The 17,892-nt window shown below is 40.2% G+C and overlaps 16 non-coding genes across 16 annotated transcripts; all 16 read left to right on the forward strand.

Annotated features, from left to right (window-relative positions):
• The first annotated feature begins 151 nt into the window (after positions 1 to 151).
• LOC140030590 (5S ribosomal RNA) lies at positions 152 to 270 on the forward strand. The gene has a single exon (XR_011834505.1). It is a non-coding gene; the product is annotated as a 5S ribosomal RNA (ribosomal RNA).
• A 1,135-nt stretch (positions 271 to 1,405) lies between these two features.
• On the forward strand, positions 1,406 to 1,524 carry LOC140030061 (5S ribosomal RNA). The gene has a single exon (XR_011833975.1). It is a non-coding gene; the product is annotated as a 5S ribosomal RNA (ribosomal RNA).
• Positions 1,525 to 2,659: 1,135 nt separating this feature from the next.
• LOC140030591 (5S ribosomal RNA) lies at positions 2,660 to 2,778 on the forward strand. The gene has a single exon (XR_011834506.1). It is a non-coding gene; the product is annotated as a 5S ribosomal RNA (ribosomal RNA).
• Positions 2,779 to 3,913: 1,135 nt separating this feature from the next.
• On the forward strand, positions 3,914 to 4,032 carry LOC140030063 (5S ribosomal RNA). The gene has a single exon (XR_011833977.1). It is a non-coding gene; the product is annotated as a 5S ribosomal RNA (ribosomal RNA).
• Positions 4,033 to 5,167: 1,135 nt separating this feature from the next.
• On the forward strand, positions 5,168 to 5,286 carry LOC140030592 (5S ribosomal RNA). Its single transcript, XR_011834507.1, has one exon. It is a non-coding gene; the product is annotated as a 5S ribosomal RNA (ribosomal RNA).
• A 1,135-nt stretch (positions 5,287 to 6,421) lies between these two features.
• On the forward strand, positions 6,422 to 6,540 carry LOC140030064 (5S ribosomal RNA). Its single transcript, XR_011833978.1, has one exon. It is a non-coding gene; the product is annotated as a 5S ribosomal RNA (ribosomal RNA).
• Positions 6,541 to 7,675: 1,135 nt separating this feature from the next.
• On the forward strand, positions 7,676 to 7,794 carry LOC140030594 (5S ribosomal RNA). The gene has a single exon (XR_011834509.1). It is a non-coding gene; the product is annotated as a 5S ribosomal RNA (ribosomal RNA).
• Positions 7,795 to 8,208: 414 nt separating this feature from the next.
• On the forward strand, positions 8,209 to 8,327 carry LOC140031267 (5S ribosomal RNA). The gene has a single exon (XR_011835188.1). It is a non-coding gene; the product is annotated as a 5S ribosomal RNA (ribosomal RNA).
• A 415-nt stretch (positions 8,328 to 8,742) lies between these two features.
• LOC140030861 (5S ribosomal RNA) lies at positions 8,743 to 8,861 on the forward strand. The gene has a single exon (XR_011834780.1). It is a non-coding gene; the product is annotated as a 5S ribosomal RNA (ribosomal RNA).
• A 414-nt stretch (positions 8,862 to 9,275) lies between these two features.
• LOC140030755 (5S ribosomal RNA) lies at positions 9,276 to 9,394 on the forward strand. The gene has a single exon (XR_011834674.1). It is a non-coding gene; the product is annotated as a 5S ribosomal RNA (ribosomal RNA).
• Positions 9,395 to 10,528: 1,134 nt separating this feature from the next.
• On the forward strand, positions 10,529 to 10,647 carry LOC140031323 (5S ribosomal RNA). The gene has a single exon (XR_011835244.1). It is a non-coding gene; the product is annotated as a 5S ribosomal RNA (ribosomal RNA).
• A 1,135-nt stretch (positions 10,648 to 11,782) lies between these two features.
• On the forward strand, positions 11,783 to 11,901 carry LOC140030757 (5S ribosomal RNA). The gene has a single exon (XR_011834676.1). It is a non-coding gene; the product is annotated as a 5S ribosomal RNA (ribosomal RNA).
• A 1,135-nt stretch (positions 11,902 to 13,036) lies between these two features.
• LOC140030595 (5S ribosomal RNA) lies at positions 13,037 to 13,155 on the forward strand. Its single transcript, XR_011834510.1, has one exon. It is a non-coding gene; the product is annotated as a 5S ribosomal RNA (ribosomal RNA).
• Positions 13,156 to 14,290: 1,135 nt separating this feature from the next.
• Positions 14,291 to 14,409, forward strand: LOC140030065 (5S ribosomal RNA). The gene has a single exon (XR_011833979.1). It is a non-coding gene; the product is annotated as a 5S ribosomal RNA (ribosomal RNA).
• Positions 14,410 to 15,544: 1,135 nt separating this feature from the next.
• Positions 15,545 to 15,663, forward strand: LOC140030066 (5S ribosomal RNA). Its single transcript, XR_011833980.1, has one exon. It is a non-coding gene; the product is annotated as a 5S ribosomal RNA (ribosomal RNA).
• Positions 15,664 to 16,798: 1,135 nt separating this feature from the next.
• LOC140030596 (5S ribosomal RNA) lies at positions 16,799 to 16,917 on the forward strand. The gene has a single exon (XR_011834511.1). It is a non-coding gene; the product is annotated as a 5S ribosomal RNA (ribosomal RNA).
• The last annotated feature ends 975 nt before the right edge of the window (positions 16,918 to 17,892 follow it).

Raw genomic sequence — 17,892 nt, forward strand, 5'->3', positions numbered from 1 at the left:
CAAATCAATAACAAAAAAAAAATAAAGTAAATAAATAAAAGGATAAGAGGAAAATGCTTGAATTGACGCTTAAAATGAATTTCGGTCTAGAAAAGCCACACTGCTTCGCAGGACGGGGTAGTTTAAAAGAATAAAGCGAAAGGAACATGGCGGGTGCGACCATACCAGCACTAATGCACCGGATCCCATCAGAACTCCGAAGTTAAGCGTGCTTGGGCGAGAGTGGTACTAGGATGGGTGACCCCCTGGGAAGTCCTCGTGTTGCACCCCTCTCTTTTTTGTTTCGAAATCCAAATTTCCAATTCGTTCTTTATCCTGTAGTAATTTAGCTCCGTCGGAACGATTGCTTTATATTTTGCTTCTTGTCGAAGCATGAAGGCGGGTCTGAAAGCGCGAGACAAATCAGGAACGGTACGGCTCGATCAAAGCCCGGATCGTCGCTCAAATTTGTCGGCGCAAATGTATCACCGCAACTAGGGGTGGCAATTTTCGACACGACCTGAAAACACGATACGAGCCTAACATGAAATTAATGGGTTTGGGTTGAGGTTTCGGGAATTCGGGTCAGAATCCGGTTGGACCCGATGAACCCGAAAAGAAAACCGGTCGATTTCGGGTCAACCCGTGGTGACCTGATATGACCCGATATGACCCGTTTACGAGTTAAAAATAATTTAATAAACATAAAAATAATTTTATCTAACTAAACTAAGTTATTCTTTTTTTCAAAGGCATTAATTACTTAATCCTAAACGAATTTATTTAATTTGTGTGAAGTTGAAATTATTATACTTGGACAAATAATATATTATATTATTTTTCAATTTTATATTGTTTTAATTTATTTTATATTTTGCTTGGGATAAAACACTTTTACGGTGTTTAATTTATTTTAGATTTGATTTGGAATCATTTATTTAAATTTTTATTACTTGATTATGTAATTAGTTTTGTGAGAAATTGATTTTATTAGAAATTACAGTGATAAATTAATAAATTAAAATTAAGTTTCGGGTCATTTCGGGTCGACCCGCCGCCCCGTAAACCTGAAATCTTCGGGTTCGGGTCAGCATACCTGACCCGTCACGGGTTGGCGGGTCGGGGTTCGGGTCAACAGATTTTCTGGCGGGTCTGTTGACCCGAACCCGACCCGCCAACCTGATTTGGACCCGAATTGCCACCCCTGACTGCAAGCGTGAAGGATTGATTTCATGATAATTTAGAGTTGCGGGATGAGGGAAAAAAACAGGGTGCAAATCAATAACAAAGAGAAAAATAAAGTAAATAAATAAAAGGATAAGAGGAAAATGCTTGAATTGACGCTTAAAATGAATTTCGGTCAACAAAAGCCACACTGCTTCGCAGGACGGGGTAGTTTAAAAGAATAAAGCGAAAGGAACATGGCTGGTGCGACCATACCAGCACTAATGCACCGGATCCCATCAGAACTCCGAAGTTAAGCGTGCTTGGGCGAGAGTAGTACTAGGATGGGTGACCCCCTGGGAAGTCCTCGTGTTGCACCCCTCTCTTTTTTGTTTCGAAATCCAAATTTCCTATTCGTTCTTTATCCTGTAGTAATTTAGCTCCGTCGGAACGATTGCTTTATATTTTGCTTCTTGTCGAAGCATGAAGGCGGGTCTGAAGGCGCGAGACAAATCAGGAACGGTACGGCTCGATCAAAGCCCGGATCGTCGCTCAAATTTGTCGGCGCAAATGTATCACCGCAACTAGGGGTGGCAATTTTCGACACGACCTGAAAACACGACACGAGCCTAACACGAAATTAATGGGTTTGGGTTGAGGTTTCGGGAATTCGGGTCAGAATCGGGTTGGACCCGATGAACCCGAAAAGATAACCGGTCGATTTCGGGTCAACCCGTGGTGACCTGATATGACCCGATATGACCCGTTTACGAGTTAAAAATAATTTAATAAACATAAAAATAATTTTATCTAACTAAACTAAGTTATTCTTTTTTTCAAAGGCATTAATTACTTAATCCTAAACGAATTTATTTAATTTGTGTGAAGTTGAAATTATTATACTTGGACAAATAATATATTATATTATTTTTCACTTTTATATTGTTTTAATTTATTTTATATTTTGCTTGGGATAAAACACTTTTACGGTGTTTAATTTATTTTAGATTTGATTTGGAATCATTTATTTAAATTTTTATTACTTGATTATGTAATTAGTTTTGTGAGAAATTGATTTTATTAGAAATTACAGTGATAAATTAATAAATTAAAATTAAGTTTCGGGTCATTTCGGGTCGACCCGCCGCCCCGTAAACCTGAAATCTTCGGGTTCGGGTCAGCATACCTGACCCGTCACGGGTTGGCGGGTCGGGGTTCGGGTCAACAGATTTTCTGGCGGGTCTGTTGACCCGAACCCGACCCGCCAACCTGATTTGGACCCGAATTGCCACCCCTGACTGCAAGCGTGAAGGATTGATTTCATGATAATTTAGAGTTGCGGGATGAGGGAAAAAAACAGGGTGCAAATCAATAACAAAGAGAAAAATAAAGTAAATAAATAAAAGGATAAGAGGAAAATGCTTGAATTGACGCTTAAAATGAATTTCGGTCTAGAAAAGCCACACTGCTTCGCAGGACGGGGTAGTTTAAAAGAATAAAGCGAAAGGAACATGGCGGGTGCGACCATACCAGCACTAATGCACCGGATCCCATCAGAACTCCGAAGTTAAGCGTGCTTGGGCGAGAGTGGTACTAGGATGGGTGACCCCCTGGGAAGTCCTCGTGTTGCACCCCTCTCTTTTTTGTTTCGAAATCCAAATTTCCTATTCGTTCTTTATCCTGTAGTAATTTAGCTCCGTCGGAACGATTGCTTTATATTTTGCTTCTTGTCGAAGCATGAAGGCGGGTCTGAAGGCGCGAGACAAATCAGGAACGGTACGGCTCGATCAAAGCCCGGATCGTCGCTCAAATTTGTCGGCGCAAATGTATCACCGCAACTAGGGGTGGCAATTTTCGACACGACCTGAAAACACGATACGAGCCTAACACGAAATTAATGGGTTTGGGTTGAGGTTTCGGGAATTCGGGTCAGAATCCGGTTGGACCCGATGAACCCGAAAAGAAAACCGGTCGATTTCGGGTCAACCCGTGGTGACCTGATATGACCCGATATGACCCGTTTACGAGTTAAAAATAATTTAATAAACATAAAAATAATTTTATCTAACTAAACTAAGTTATTCTTTTTTTCAAAGGCATTAATTACTTAATCCTAAACGAATTTATTTAATTTGTGTGAAGTTGAAATTATTATACTTGGACAAATAATATATTATATTATTTTTCAATTTTATATTGTTTTAATTTATTTTATATTTTGCTTGGGATAAAACACTTTTACGGTGTTTAATTTATTTTAGATTTGATTTGGAATCATTTATTTAAATTTTTATTACTTGATTATGTAATTAGTTTTGTGAGAAATTGATTTTATTAGAAATTACTGTGATAAATTAATAAATTAAAATTAAGTTTCGGGTCATTTCGGGTCGACCCGCCGCCCCGTAAACCTGAAATCTTCGGGTTCGGGTCAGCATACCTGACCCGTCACGGGTTGGCGGGTCGGGGTTCGGGTCAACAGATTTTCTGGCGGGTCTGTTGACCCGAACCCGACCCGCCAACCTGATTTGGACCCGAATTGCCACCCCTGACTGCAAGCGTGAAGGATTGATTTCATGATAATTTAGAGTTGCGGGATGAGGGAAAAAAACAGGGTGCAAATCAATAACAAAGAGAAAAATAAAGTAAATAAATAAAAGGATAAGAGGAAAATGCTTGAATTGACGCTTAAAATGAATTTCGGTCAAGAAAAGCCACACTGCTTCGCAGGACGGGGTAGTTTAAAAGAATAAAGCGAAAGGAACATGGCTGGTGCGACCATACCAGCACTAATGCACCGGATCCCATCAGAACTCCGAAGTTAAGCGTGCTTGGGCGAGAGTAGTACTAGGATGGGTGACCCCCTGGGAAGTCCTCGTGTTGCACCCCTCTCTTTTTTGTTTCGAAATCCAAATTTCCTATTCGTTATTTATCCTGTAGTAATTTAGCTCCGTCGGAACGATTGCTTTATATTTTGCTTCTTGTCGAAGCATGAAGGCGGGTCTGAAGGCGCGAGACAAATCAGGAACGGTACGGCTCGATCAAAGCCCGGATCGTCGCTCAAATTTGTCGGCGCAAATGTATCACCGCAACTAGGGGTGGCAATTTTCGACACGACCTGAAAACACGACACGAGCCTAACACGAAATTAATGGGTTTGGGTTGAGGTTTCGGGAATTCGGGTCAGAATCGGGTTGGACCCGATGAACCCGAAAAGATAACCGGTCGATTTCGGGTCAACCCGTGGTGACCTGATATGACCCGATATGACCCGTTTACGAGTTAAAAATAATTTAATAAACATAAAAATAATTTTATCTAACTAAACTAAGTTATTCTTTTTTTCAAAGGCATTAATTACTTAATCCTAAACGAATTTATTTAATTTGTGTGAAGTTGAAATTATTATACTTGGACAAATAATATATTATATTATTTTTCACTTTTATATTGTTTTAATTTATTTTATATTTTGCTTGGGATAAAACACTTTTACGGTGTTTAATTTATTTTAGATTTGATTTGGAATCATTTATTTAAATTTTTATTACTTGATTATGTAATTAGTTTTGTGAGAAATTGATTTTATTAGAAATTACAGTGATAAATTAATAAATTAAAATTAAGTTTCGGGTCATTTCGGGTCGACCCGCCGCCCCGTAAACCTGAAATCTTCGGGTTCGGGTCAGCATACCTGACCCGTCACGGGTTGGCGGGTCGGGGTTCGGGTCAACAGATTTTCTGGCGGGTCTGTTGACCCGAACCCGACCCGCCAACCTGATTTGGACCCGAATTGCCACCCCTGACTGCAAGCGTGAAGGATTGATTTCATGATAATTTAGAGTTGCGGGATGAGGGAAAAAAACAGGGTGCAAATCAATAACAAAGAGAAAAATAAAGTAAATAAATAAAAGGATAAGAGGAAAATGCTTGAATTGACGCTTAAAATGAATTTCGGTCTAGAAAAGCCACACTGCTTCGCAGGACGGGGTAGTTTAAAAGAATAAAGCGAAAGGAACATGGCGGGTGCGACCATACCAGCACTAATGCACCGGATCCCATCAGAACTCCGAAGTTAAGCGTGCTTGGGCGAGAGTGGTACTAGGATGGGTGACCCCCTGGGAAGTCCTCGTGTTGCACCCCTCTCTTTTTTGTTTCGAAATCCAAATTTCCTATTCGTTCTTTATCCTGTAGTAATTTAGCTCCGTCGGAACGATTGCTTTATATTTTGCTTCTTGTCGAAGCATGAAGGCGGGTCTGAAGGCGCGAGACAAATCAGGAACGGTACGGCTCGATCAAAGCCCGGATCGTCGCTCAAATTTGTCGGCGCAAATGTATCACCGCAACTAGGGGTGGCAATTTTCGACACGACCTGAAAACACGATACGAGCCTAACACGAAATTAATGGGTTTGGGTTGAGGTTTCGGGAATTCGGGTCAGAATCCGGTTGGACCCGATGAACCCGAAAAGAAAACCGGTCGATTTCGGGTCAACCCGTGGTGACCTGATATGACCCGATATGACCCGTTTACGAGTTAAAAATAATTTAATAAACATAAAAATAATTTTATCTAACTAAACTAAGTTATTCTTTTTTTCAAAGGCATTAATTACTTAATCCTAAACGAATTTATTTAATTTGTGTGAAGTTGAAATTATTATACTTGGACAAATAATATATTATATTATTTTTCAATTTTATATTGTTTTAATTTATTTTATATTTTGCTTGGGATAAAACACTTTTACGGTGTTTAATTTATTTTAGATTTGATTTGGAATCATTTATTTAAATTTTTATTACTTGATTATGTAATTAGTTTTGTGAGAAATTGATTTTATTAGAAATTACTGTGATAAATTAATAAATTAAAATTAAGTTTCGGGTCATTTCGGGTCGACCCGCCGCCCCGTAAACCTGAAATCTTCGGGTTCGGGTCAGCATACCTGACCCGTCACGGGTTGGCGGGTCGGGGTTCGGGTCAACAGATTTTCTGGCGGGTCTGTTGACCCGAACCCGACCCGCCAACCTGATTTGGACCCGAATTGCCACCCCTGACTGCAAGCGTGAAGGATTGATTTCATGATAATTTAGAGTTGCGGGATGAGGGAAAAAAACAGGGTGCAAATCAATAACAAAGAGAAAAATAAAGTAAATAAATAAAAGGATAAGAGGAAAATGCTTGAATTGACGCTTAAAATGAATTTCGGTCAAGAAAAGCCACACTGCTTCGCAGGACGGGGTAGTTTAAAAGAATAAAGCGAAAGGAACATGGCTGGTGCGACCATACCAGCACTAATGCACCGGATCCCATCAGAACTCCGAAGTTAAGCGTGCTTGGGCGAGAGTAGTACTAGGATGGGTGACCCCCTGGGAAGTCCTCGTGTTGCACCCCTCTCTTTTTTGTTTCGAAATCCAAATTTCCTATTCGTTATTTATCCTGTAGTAATTTAGCTCCGTCGGAACGATTGCTTTATATTTTGCTTCTTGTCGAAGCATGAAGGCGGGTCTGAAGGCGCGAGACAAATCAGGAACGGTACGGCTCGATCAAAGCCCGGATCGTCGCTCAAATTTGTCGGCGCAAATGTATCACCGCAACTAGGGGTGGCAATTTTCGACACGACCTGAAAACACGACACGAGCCTAACACGAAATTAATGGGTTTGGGTTGAGGTTTCGGGAATTCGGGTCAGAATCGGGTTGGACCCGATGAACCCGAAAAGATAACCGGTCGATTTCGGGTCAACCCGTGGTGACCTGATATGACCCGATATGACCCGTTTACGAGTTAAAAATAATTTAATAAACATAAAAATAATTTTATCTAACTAAACTAAGTTATTCTTTTTTTCAAAGGCATTAATTACTTAATCCTAAACGAATTTATTTAATTTGTGTGAAGTTGAAATTATTATACTTGGACAAATAATATATTATATTATTTTTCACTTTTATATTGTTTTAATTTATTTTATATTTTGCTTGGGATAAAACACTTTTACGGTGTTTAATTTATTTTAGATTTGATTTGGAATCATTTATTTAAATTTTTATTACTTGATTATGTAATTAGTTTTGTGAGAAATTGATTTTATTAGAAATTACAGTGATAAATTAATAAATTAAAATTAAGTTTCGGGTCATTTCGGGTCGACCCGCCGCCCCGTAAACCTGAAATCTTCGGGTTCGGGTCAGCATACCTGACCCGTCACGGGTTGGCGGGTCGGGGTTCGGGTCAACAGATTTTCTGGCGGGTCTGTTGACCCGAACCCGACCCGCCAACCTGATTTGGACCCGAATTGCCACCCCTGACTGCAAGCGTGAAGGATTGATTTCATGATAATTTAGAGTTGCGGGATTAGGGAAAAAAACAGGGTGCAAATCAATAACAAAAAGAAAAATAAAGTAAATAAAAAAAAGGATAAGAGGAAAATGCTTGAATTGACGCTTAAAATGAATTTCGGTCTAGAAAAACCACACTGCTTCGCAGGACGGGGTAGTTTAAAAGAATAAAGCGAAAGGAACATGGCGGGTGCGACCATACCAGCACTAATGCACCGGATCCCATCAGAACTCCGAAGTTAAGCGTGCTTGGGCGAGAGTGGTACTAGGATGGGTGACCCCCTGGGAAGTCCTCGTGTTGCACCCCTCTCTTTTTTGTTTCGAAATCCAAATTTCCTATTCGTTCTTTATCCTGTAGTAATTTAGCTCCGTCGGAACGATTGCTTTATATTTTGCTTCTTGTCGAAGCATGAAGGCGGGTCTGAAGGCGCGAGACAAATCAGGAACGGTACGGCTCGATCAAAGCCCGGATCGTCGCTCAAATTTGTCGGCGCAAATGTATCACCGCAAGCGTGAAGGATTGATTTCATGATAATTTAGAGTTGCGGGATGAGGGAAAAAAATAAGGTGCAAATCAATAACAAAAAAAATATAAAGTAAAGAAATAAAAGGATAAGAGGAAAATGCTTGAATTGAAGCTTAAAATGAATTTCGGTCTAGAAAAGCCACACTGTTTCGCAGCACGGGGTGGTTTAAAAGAATAAAGCGAAAGGAACATGGCGGGTGCGATCATACCAGCACTATTGCACCGGATCCCATCAGAACTCCAAAGTTAAGCGTGCTTGGGCGAGAGTAGTACTAGGATGGGTGACCCCTTGGGAAGTCCTCGTGTTGCACCCCTCTCTTTTTTGTTTCGAAATCCAAATTTCCTATTCGTTCTTTATCCTGTAGTAATTTAGCTCCGTCGGAACGATTGCTTTATATTTTGCTTCTTGTCGAAGCATGAATGCGGGTCTGAAGGCGCGAGACAAATCAGGAACGGTACGGCTCGATCAAAGCTCGGATCGTCGCTCAAATTTGTCGGCGCAAATGTATCACCGCAAGCGTGAAGGATTGATTTCATGATAATTTAGAGTTGCGGGATGAGGGAAAAAAACAGGGTGCAAATCAATAACAAAGAGAAAAATAAAGTAAATAAATAAAAGGATAAGAGGAAAATGCTTGAATTGACGCTTAAAATGAATTTCGGTCTAGAAAAGCCACACTGCTTCGCAGGACGGGGTAGTTTAAAAGAATAAAGCGAAAGGAACATGGCTGGTGCGACCATACCAGCACTAATGCACCGGATCCCATCAGAACTCCGAAGTTAAGCGTGCTTGGACGAGAGTAGTACTAGGATGGGTGACCCCCTGGGAAGTCCTCGTGTTGCACCCCTCTCATTTTTGTTTCGAAATCCAAATTTCCTATTCGTTCTTTATCCTGTAGTAATTTAGCTCCGTCGGAACGACTGCTTTATATTTTGCTTCTTGTCGAAGCATGAAGGCGGGTCTGAAGGCGCGAGACAAATCAGGAACGGTATTGCTCGATCAAAGCCCGGATCGTCGCTCAAATTTGTCGGCGCAAATGTATCACCGCAAGCGTGAAGGATTGATTTCATGATAATTTTGAGTTGCGGGATGAGGGAAAAAAATAAGGTGCAAATCAATAACAAAAAAAATATAAAGTAAATAAATAAAAGGATAAGAGGAAAATGCTTGAATCGAAGCTTAAAATGAATTTCGGTCTAGAAAAGCCACACTGTTTCGCAGCACGGGGTGGTTTAAAAGAATAAAGCGAAAGGAACATGGCGGGTGCGATCATACCAGCACTAATGCACCGGATCCCATCAGAACTCCGAAGTTAAGCGTGCTTGGGCGAGAGTGGTACTAGGATGGGTGACCCCCTGGGAAGTCCTCGTGTTGCACCCCTCTCTTTTTTGTTTCGAAATCCAAATTTCTTATTCGTTCTTTATCCTGTAGTAATTTAGCTCCGTCGGAACGATTGCTTTATATTTTGCTTCTTGTCGAAGCATGAAGGCGGGTCTGAAGGCGCGAGACAAATGAGGAACGGTACGGCTCGATCAAAGCCCGGATCGTCGCTCAAATTTGTCGGCGCAAATGTATCACCGCAACTAGGGGTGGCAATTTTCGACACGACCTGAAAACACGATACGAGCGTAACACGAAATTAATGGGTTTGGGTTGAGGTTTCGGGAATTCGGGTCAGAATCCGGTTGGACCCGATGAACCCGAAAAGAAAACCGGTCGATTTCGGGTCAACCCGTGGTGACCTGATATGACCCGATATGACCCGTTTACGAGTTAAAAATAATTTAATAAACATAACAATAATTTTATCTAACTAAACTAAGTTATTCTTTTTTTCAAAGGCATTAATTACTTAATCCTAAACGAATTTATTTAATTTGTGTGAAGTTGAAATTATTATACATGGACAAATAATATATTATATTATTTTTCACTTTTATATTGTTTTAATTTATTTTATATTTTGCTTGGGATAAAACACTTTTACGGTGTTTAATTTATTTTAGATTTGATTTGGAATCATTTATTTAAATTTTTATTACTTGATTATGTAATTAGTTTTGTGAGAAATTGATTTTATTAGAAATTACAGTGATAAATTAATAAATTAAAATTAAGTTTCGGGTCATTTCGGGTCGACCCGCCGCCCCGTAAACCTGAAATCTTCGGGTTCGGGTCAGCATACCTGACCCGTCACGGGTTGGCGGGTCGGGGTTCGGGTCAACAGATTTTCTGGCGGGTCTGTTGACCCGAACCCGACCCGCCAACCTGATTTGGACCCGAATTGCCACCCCTGACTGCAAGCGTGAAGGATTGATTTCATGATAATTTAGAGTTGCGGGATGAGGGAAAAAAACAGGGTGCAAATCAATAACAAAAAAAAAATAAAGTAAATAAATAAAAGGATAAGAGGAAAATGCTTGAATTGACGCTTAAAATGAATTTCGGTCTAGAAAAGCCACACTGCTTCGCAGGACGGGGTAGTTTAAAAGAATAAAGCGAAAGGAACATGGCGGGTGCGACCATACCAGCACTAATGCACCGGATCCCAACAGAACTCCGAAGTTAAGCGTGCTTGGGCGAGAGTGGTACTAGGATGGGTGACCCCCTGGGAAGTCCTCGTGTTGCACCCCTCTCTTTTTTGTTTCGAAATCCAAATTTCCTATTCGTTCTTTATCCTGTAGTAATTTAGCTCCGTCGGAACGATTGCTTTATATTTTGCTTCTTGTCGAAGCATGAAGGCGGGTCTGAAGGCGCGAGACAAATCAGGAACGGTACGGCTCGATCAAAGCCCGGATCGTCGCTCAAATTTGTCGGCGCAAATGTATCACCGCAACTAGGGGTGGCAATTTTCGACACGACCTGAAAACACGATACGAGCCTAACACGAAATTAATGGGTTTGGGTTGAGGTTTCGGGAATTCGGGTCAGAATCCGGTTGGACCCGATGAACCCGAAAAGAAAACCGGTCGATTTCGGGTCAACCCGTGGTGACCTGATATGACCCGATATGACCCGTTTACGAGTTAAAAATAATTTAATAAACATAAAAATAATTTTATCTAACTAAACTAAGTTATTCTTTTTTTCAAAGGCATTAATTACTTAATCCTAAACGAATTTATTTAATTTGTGTGAAGTTGAAATTATTATACTTGGACAAATAATATATTATATTATTTTTCACTTTTATATTGTTTTAATTTATTTTATATTTTGCTTGGGATAAAACACTTTTACGGTGTTTAATTTATTTTAGATTTGATTTGGAATCATTTATTTAAATTTTTATTACTTGATTATGTAATTAGTTTTGTGAGAAATTGATTTTATTAGAAATTACAGTGATAAATTAATAAATTAAAATTAAGTTTCGGGTCATTTCGGGTCGACCCGCCGCCCCGTAAACCTGAAATCTTCGGGTTCGGGTCAGCATACCTGACCCGTCACGGGTTGGCGGGTCGGGGTTCGGGTCAACAGATTTTCTGGCGGGTCTGTTGACCCGAACCCGACCCGCCAACCTGATTTGGACCCGAATTGCCACCCCTGACTGCAAGCGTGAAGGATTGATTTCATGATAATTTAGAGTTGCGGGATGAGGGAAAAAAACAGGGTGCAAATCAATAACAAAGAGAAAAATAAAGTAAATAAATAAAAGGATAAGAGGAAAATGCTTGAATTGACGCTTAAAATGAATTTCGGTCAAGAAAAGCCACACTGATTCGCAGGACGGGGTAGTTTAAAAGAATAAAGCGAAAGGAACATGGCCGGTGCGACCATACCAGCACTAATGCACCGGATCCCATCAGAACTCCGAAGTTAAGCGTGCTTGGGCGAGAGTAGTACTAGGATGGGTGACCCCCTGGGAAGTCCTCGTGTTGCACCCCTCTCTTTTTTGTTTCGAAATCCAAATTTCCTATTCGTTCTTTATCCTGTAGTAATTTAGCTCCGTCGGAACGATTGCTTTATATTTTGCTTCTTGTCGAAGCATGAAGGCGGGTCTGAAGGCGCGAGACAAATCAGGAACGGTACGGCTCGATCAAAGCCCGGATCGTCGCTCAAATTTGTCGGCGCAAATGTATCACCGCAACTAGGGGTGGCAATTTTCGACACGACCTGAAAACACGACACGAGCCTAACACGAAATTAATGGGTTTGGGTTGAGGTTTCGGGAATTCGGGTCAAAATCGGGTTGGACCCGATGAACCCGAAAAGATAACCGGTCGATTTCGGGTCAACCCGTGGTGACCTGATATGACCCGATATGACCCGTTTACGAGTTAAAAATAATTTAACAAACATAAAAATAATTTTATCTAACTAAACTATGTTATTCTTTTTTTCAAAGGCATTAATTACTTAATCCTAAACGAATTTATTTAATTTGTGTGAAGTTGAAATTATTATACTTGGACAAATAATATATTATATTATTTTTCACTTTTATATTGTTTTAATTTATTTTATATTTTGCTTGGGATAAAACACTTTTACGGTGTTTAATTTATTTTAGATTTGATTTGGAATCATTTATTTAAATTTTTATTACTTGATTATGTAATTAGTTTTGTGAGAAATTGATTTTATTAGAAATTACAGTGATAAATTAATAAATTAAAATTAAGTTTCGGGTCATTTCGGGTCGACCCGCCGCCCCGTAAACCTGAAATCTTCGGGTTCGGGTCAGCATACCTGACCCGTCACGGGTTGGCGGGTCGGGGTTCGGGTCAACAGATTTTCTGGCGGGTCTGTTGACCCGAACCCGACCCGCCAACCTGATTTGGACCCGAATTGCCACCCCTGACTGCAAGCGTGAAGGATTGATTTCATGATAATTTAGAGTTGCGGGATGAGGGAAAAAAACAGGGTGCAAATCAATAACAAAGAGAAAAATAAAGTAAATAAATAAAAGGATAAGAGGAAAATGCTTGAATTGACGCTTAAAATGAATTTCGGTCTAGAAAAGCCACACTGCTTCGCAGGACGGGGTAGTTTAAAAGAATAAAGCGAAAGGAACATGGCGGGTGCGACCATACCAGCACTAATGCACCGGATCCCATCAGAACTCCGAAGTTAAGCGTGCTTGGGCGAGAGTGGTACTAGGATGGGTGACCCCCTGGGAAGTCCTCGTGTTGCACCCCTCTCTTTTTTGTTTCGAAATCCAAATTTCCTATTCGTTCTTTATCCTGTAGTAATTTAGCTCCGTCGGAACGATTGCTTTATATTTTGCTTCTTGTCGAAGCATGAAGGCGGGTCTGAAGGCGCGAGACAAATCAGGAACGGTACGGCTCGATCAAAGCCCGGATCGTCGCTCAAATTTGTCGGCGCAAATGTATCACCGCAACTAGGGGTGGCAATTTTCGACACGACCTGAAAACACGATACGAGCCTAACACGAAATTAATGGGTTTGGGTTGAGGTTTCGGGAATTCGGGTCAGAATCCGGTTGGACCCGATGAACCCGAAAAGAAAACCGGTCGATTTCGGGTCAACCCGTGGTGACCTGATATGACCCGATATGACCCGTTTACGAGTTAAAAATAATTTAATAAACATAAAAATAATTTTATCTAACTAAACTAAGTTATTCTTTTTTTCAAAGGCATTAATTACTTAATCCTAAACGAATTTATTTAATTTGTGTGAAGTTGAAATTATTATACTTGGACAAATAATATATTATATTATTTTTCAATTTTATATTGTTTTAATTTATTTTATATTTTGCTTGGGATAAAACACTTTTACGGTGTTTAATTTATTTTAGATTTGATTTGGAATCATTTATTTAAATTTTTATTACTTGATTATGTAATTAGTTTTGTGAGAAATTGATTTTATTAGAAATTACTGTGATAAATTAATAAATTAAAATTAAGTTTCGGGTCATTTCGGGTCGACCCGCCGCCCCGTAAACCTGAAATCTTCGGGTTCGGGTCAGCATACCTGACCCGTCACGGGTTGGCGGGTCGGGGTTCGGGTCAACAGATTTTCTGGCGGGTCTGTTGACCCGAACCCGACCCGCCAACCTGATTTGGACCCGAATTGCCACCCCTGACTGCAAGCGTGAAGGATTGATTTCATGATAATTTAGAGTTGCGGGATGAGGGAAAAAAACAGGGTGCAAATCAATAACAAAGAGAAAAATAAAGTAAATAAATAAAAGGATAAGAGGAAAATGCTTGAATTGACGCTTAAAATGAATTTCGGTCAAGAAAAGCCACACTGCTTCGCAGGACGGGGTAGTTTAAAAGAATAAAGCGAAAGGAACATGGCTGGTGCGACCATACCAGCACTAATGCACCGGATCCCATCAGAACTCCGAAGTTAAGCGTGCTTGGGCGAGAGTAGTACTAGGATGGGTGACCCCCTGGGAAGTCCTCGTGTTGCACCCCTCTCTTTTTTGTTTCGAAATCCAAATTTCCTATTCGTTATTTATCCTGTAGTAATTTAGCTCCGTCGGAACGATTGCTTTATATTTTGCTTCTTGTCGAAGCATGAAGGCGGGTCTGAAGGCGCGAGACAAATCAGGAACGGTACGGCTCGATCAAAGCCCGGATCGTCGCTCAAATTTGTCGGCGCAAATGTATCACCGCAACTAGGGGTGGCAATTTTCGACACGACCTGAAAACACGACACGAGCCTAACACGAAATTAATGGGTTTGGGTTGAGGTTTCGGGAATTCGGGTCAGAATCGGGTTGGACCCGATGAACCCGAAAAGATAACCGGTCGATTTCGGGTCAACCCGTGGTGACCTGATATGACCCGATATGACCCGTTTACGAGTTAAAAATAATTTAATAAACATAAAAATAATTTTATCTAACTAAACTAAGTTATTCTTTTTTTCAAAGGCATTAATTACTTAATCCTAAACGAATTTATTTAATTTGTGTGAAGTTGAAATTATTATACTTGGACAAATAATATATTATATTATTTTTCACTTTTATATTGTTTTAATTTATTTTATATTTTGCTTGGGATAAAACACTTTTACGGTGTTTAATTTATTTTAGATTTGATTTGGAATCATTTATTTAAATTTTTATTACTTGATTATGTAATTAGTTTTGTGAGAAATTGATTTTATTAGAAATTACAGTGATAAATTAATAAATTAAAATTAAGTTTCGGGTCATTTCGGGTCGACCCGCCGCCCCGTAAACCTGAAATCTTCGGGTTCGGGTCAGCATACCTGACCCGTCACGGGTTGGCGGGTCGGGGTTCGGGTCAACAGATTTTCTGGCGGGTCTGTTGACCCGAACCCGACCCGCCAACCTGATTTGGACCCGAATTGCCACCCCTGACTGCAAGCGTGAAGGATTGATTTCATGATAATTTAGAGTTGCGGGATGAGGGAAAAAAACAGGGTGCAAATCAATAACAAAGAGAAAAATAAAGTAAATAAATAAAAGGATAAGAGGAAAATGCTTGAATTGACGCTTAAAATGAATTTCGGTCAAGAAAAGCCACACTGCTTCGCAGGACGGGGTAGTTTAAAAGAATAAAGCGAAAGGAACATGGCTGGTGCGACCATACCAGCACTAATGCACCGGATCCCATCAGAACTCCGAAGTTAAGCGTGCTTGGGCGAGAGTAGTACTAGGATGGGTGACCCCCTGGGAAGTCCTCGTGTTGCACCCCTCTCTTTTTTGTTTCGAAATCCAAATTTCCTATTCGTTCTTTATCCTGTAGTAATTTAGCTCCGTCGGAACGATTGCTTTATATTTTGCTTCTTGTCGAAGCATGAAGGCGGGTCTGAAGGCGCGAGACAAATCAGGAACGGTACGGCTCGATCAAAGCCCGGATCGTCGCTCAAATTTGTCGGCGCAAATGTATCACCGCAACTAGGGGTGGCAATTTTCGACACGACCTGAAAACACGACACGAGCCTAACACGAAATTAATGGGTTTGGGTTGAGGTTTCGGGAATTCGGGTCAGAATCGGGTTGGACCCGATGAACCCGAAAAGATAACCGGTCGATTTCGGGTCAACCCGTGGTGACCTGATATGACCCGATATGACCCGTTTACGAGTTAAAAATAATTTAATAAACATAAAAATAATTTTATCTAACTAAACTAAGTTATTCTTTTTTTCAAAGGCATTAATTACTTAATCCTAAACGAATTTATTTAATTTGTGTGAAGTTGAAATTATTATACTTGGACAAATAATATATTATATTATTTTTCACTTTTATATTGTTTTAATTTATTTTATATTTTGCTTGGGATAAAACACTTTTACGGTGTTTAATTTATTTTAGATTTGATTTGGAATCATTTATTTAAATTTTTATTACTTGATTATGTAATTAGTTTTGTGAGAAATTGATTTTATTAGAAATTACAGTGATAAATTAATAAATTAAAATTAAGTTTCGGGTCATTTCGGGTCGACCCGCCGCCCCGTAAACCTGAAATCTTCGGGTTCGGGTCAGCATACCTGACCCGTCACGGGTTGGCGGGTCGGGGTTCGGGTCAACAGATTTTCTGGCGGGTCTGTTGACCCGAACCCGACCCGCCAACCTGATTTGGACCCGAATTGCCACCCCTGACTGCAAGCGTGAAGGATTGATTTCATGATAATTTAGAGTTGCGGGATGAGGGAAAAAAACAGGGTGCAAATCAATAACAAAGAGAAAAATAAAGTAAATAAATAAAAGGATAAGAGGAAAATGCTTGAATTGACGCTTAAAATGAATTTCGGTCTAGAAAAGCCACACTGCTTCGCAGGACGGGGTAGTTTAAAAGAATAAAGCGAAAGGAACATGGCGGGTGCGACCATACCAGCACTAATGCACCGGATCCCATCAGAACTCCGAAGTTAAGCGTGCTTGGGCGAGAGTGGTACTAGGATGGGTGACCCCCTGGGAAGTCCTCGTGTTGCACCCCTCTCTTTTTTGTTTCGAAATCCAAATTTCCTATTCGTTCTTTATCCTGTAGTAATTTAGCTCCGTCGGAACGATTGCTTTATATTTTGCTTCTTGTCGAAGCATGAAGGCGGGTCTGAAGGCGCGAGACAAATCAGGAACGGTACGGCTCGATCAAAGCCCGGATCGTCGCTCAAATTTGTCGGCGCAAATGTATCACCGCAACTAGGGGTGGCAATTTTCGACACGACCTGAAAACACGATACGAGCCTAACACGAAATTAATGGGTTTGGGTTGAGGTTTCGGGAATTCGGGTCAGAATCCGGTTGGACCCGATGAACCCGAAAAGAAAACCGGTCGATTTCGGGTCAACCCGTGGTGACCTGATATGACCCGATATGACCCGTTTACGAGTTAAAAATAATTTAATAAACATAAAAATAATTTTATCTAACTAAACTAAGTTATTCTTTTTTTCAAAGGCATTAATTACTTAATCCTAAACGAATTTATTTAATTTGTGTGAAGTTAAAATTATTATACTTGGACAAATAATATATTATATTATTTTTCACTTTTATATTGTTTTATTTTATTTTATATTTTGCTTGGGATAAAACACTTTTACGGTGTTTAATTTATTTTAGATTTGATTTGGAATCATTTATTTAAATTTTTATTACTTGATTATGTAATTAGTTTTGTGAGAAATTGATTTTATTAGAAATTACAGTGATAAATTAATAAATTAAAATTAAGTTTCGGGTCATTTCGGGTCGACCCGCCGCCCCGTAAACCTGAAATCTTCGGGTTCGGGTCAGCATACCTGACCCGTCACGGGTTGGCGGGTCGGGGTTCGGGTCAACATATTTTCTGGCGGGTCTGTTGACCCGAACCCGACCCGCCAACCTGATTTGGACCCGAATTGCCACCCCTGACTGCAAGCGTGAAGGATTGATTTCATGATAATTTAGAGTTGCGGGATGAGGGAAAAAA

The sequence above is a fragment of the Coffea arabica genome, chromosome 11e (assembly GCF_036785885.1).
Source record: "Coffea arabica cultivar ET-39 chromosome 11e, Coffea Arabica ET-39 HiFi, whole genome shotgun sequence".
NCBI classification, from domain to species: domain Eukaryota; kingdom Viridiplantae; phylum Streptophyta; class Magnoliopsida; order Gentianales; family Rubiaceae; genus Coffea; species Coffea arabica.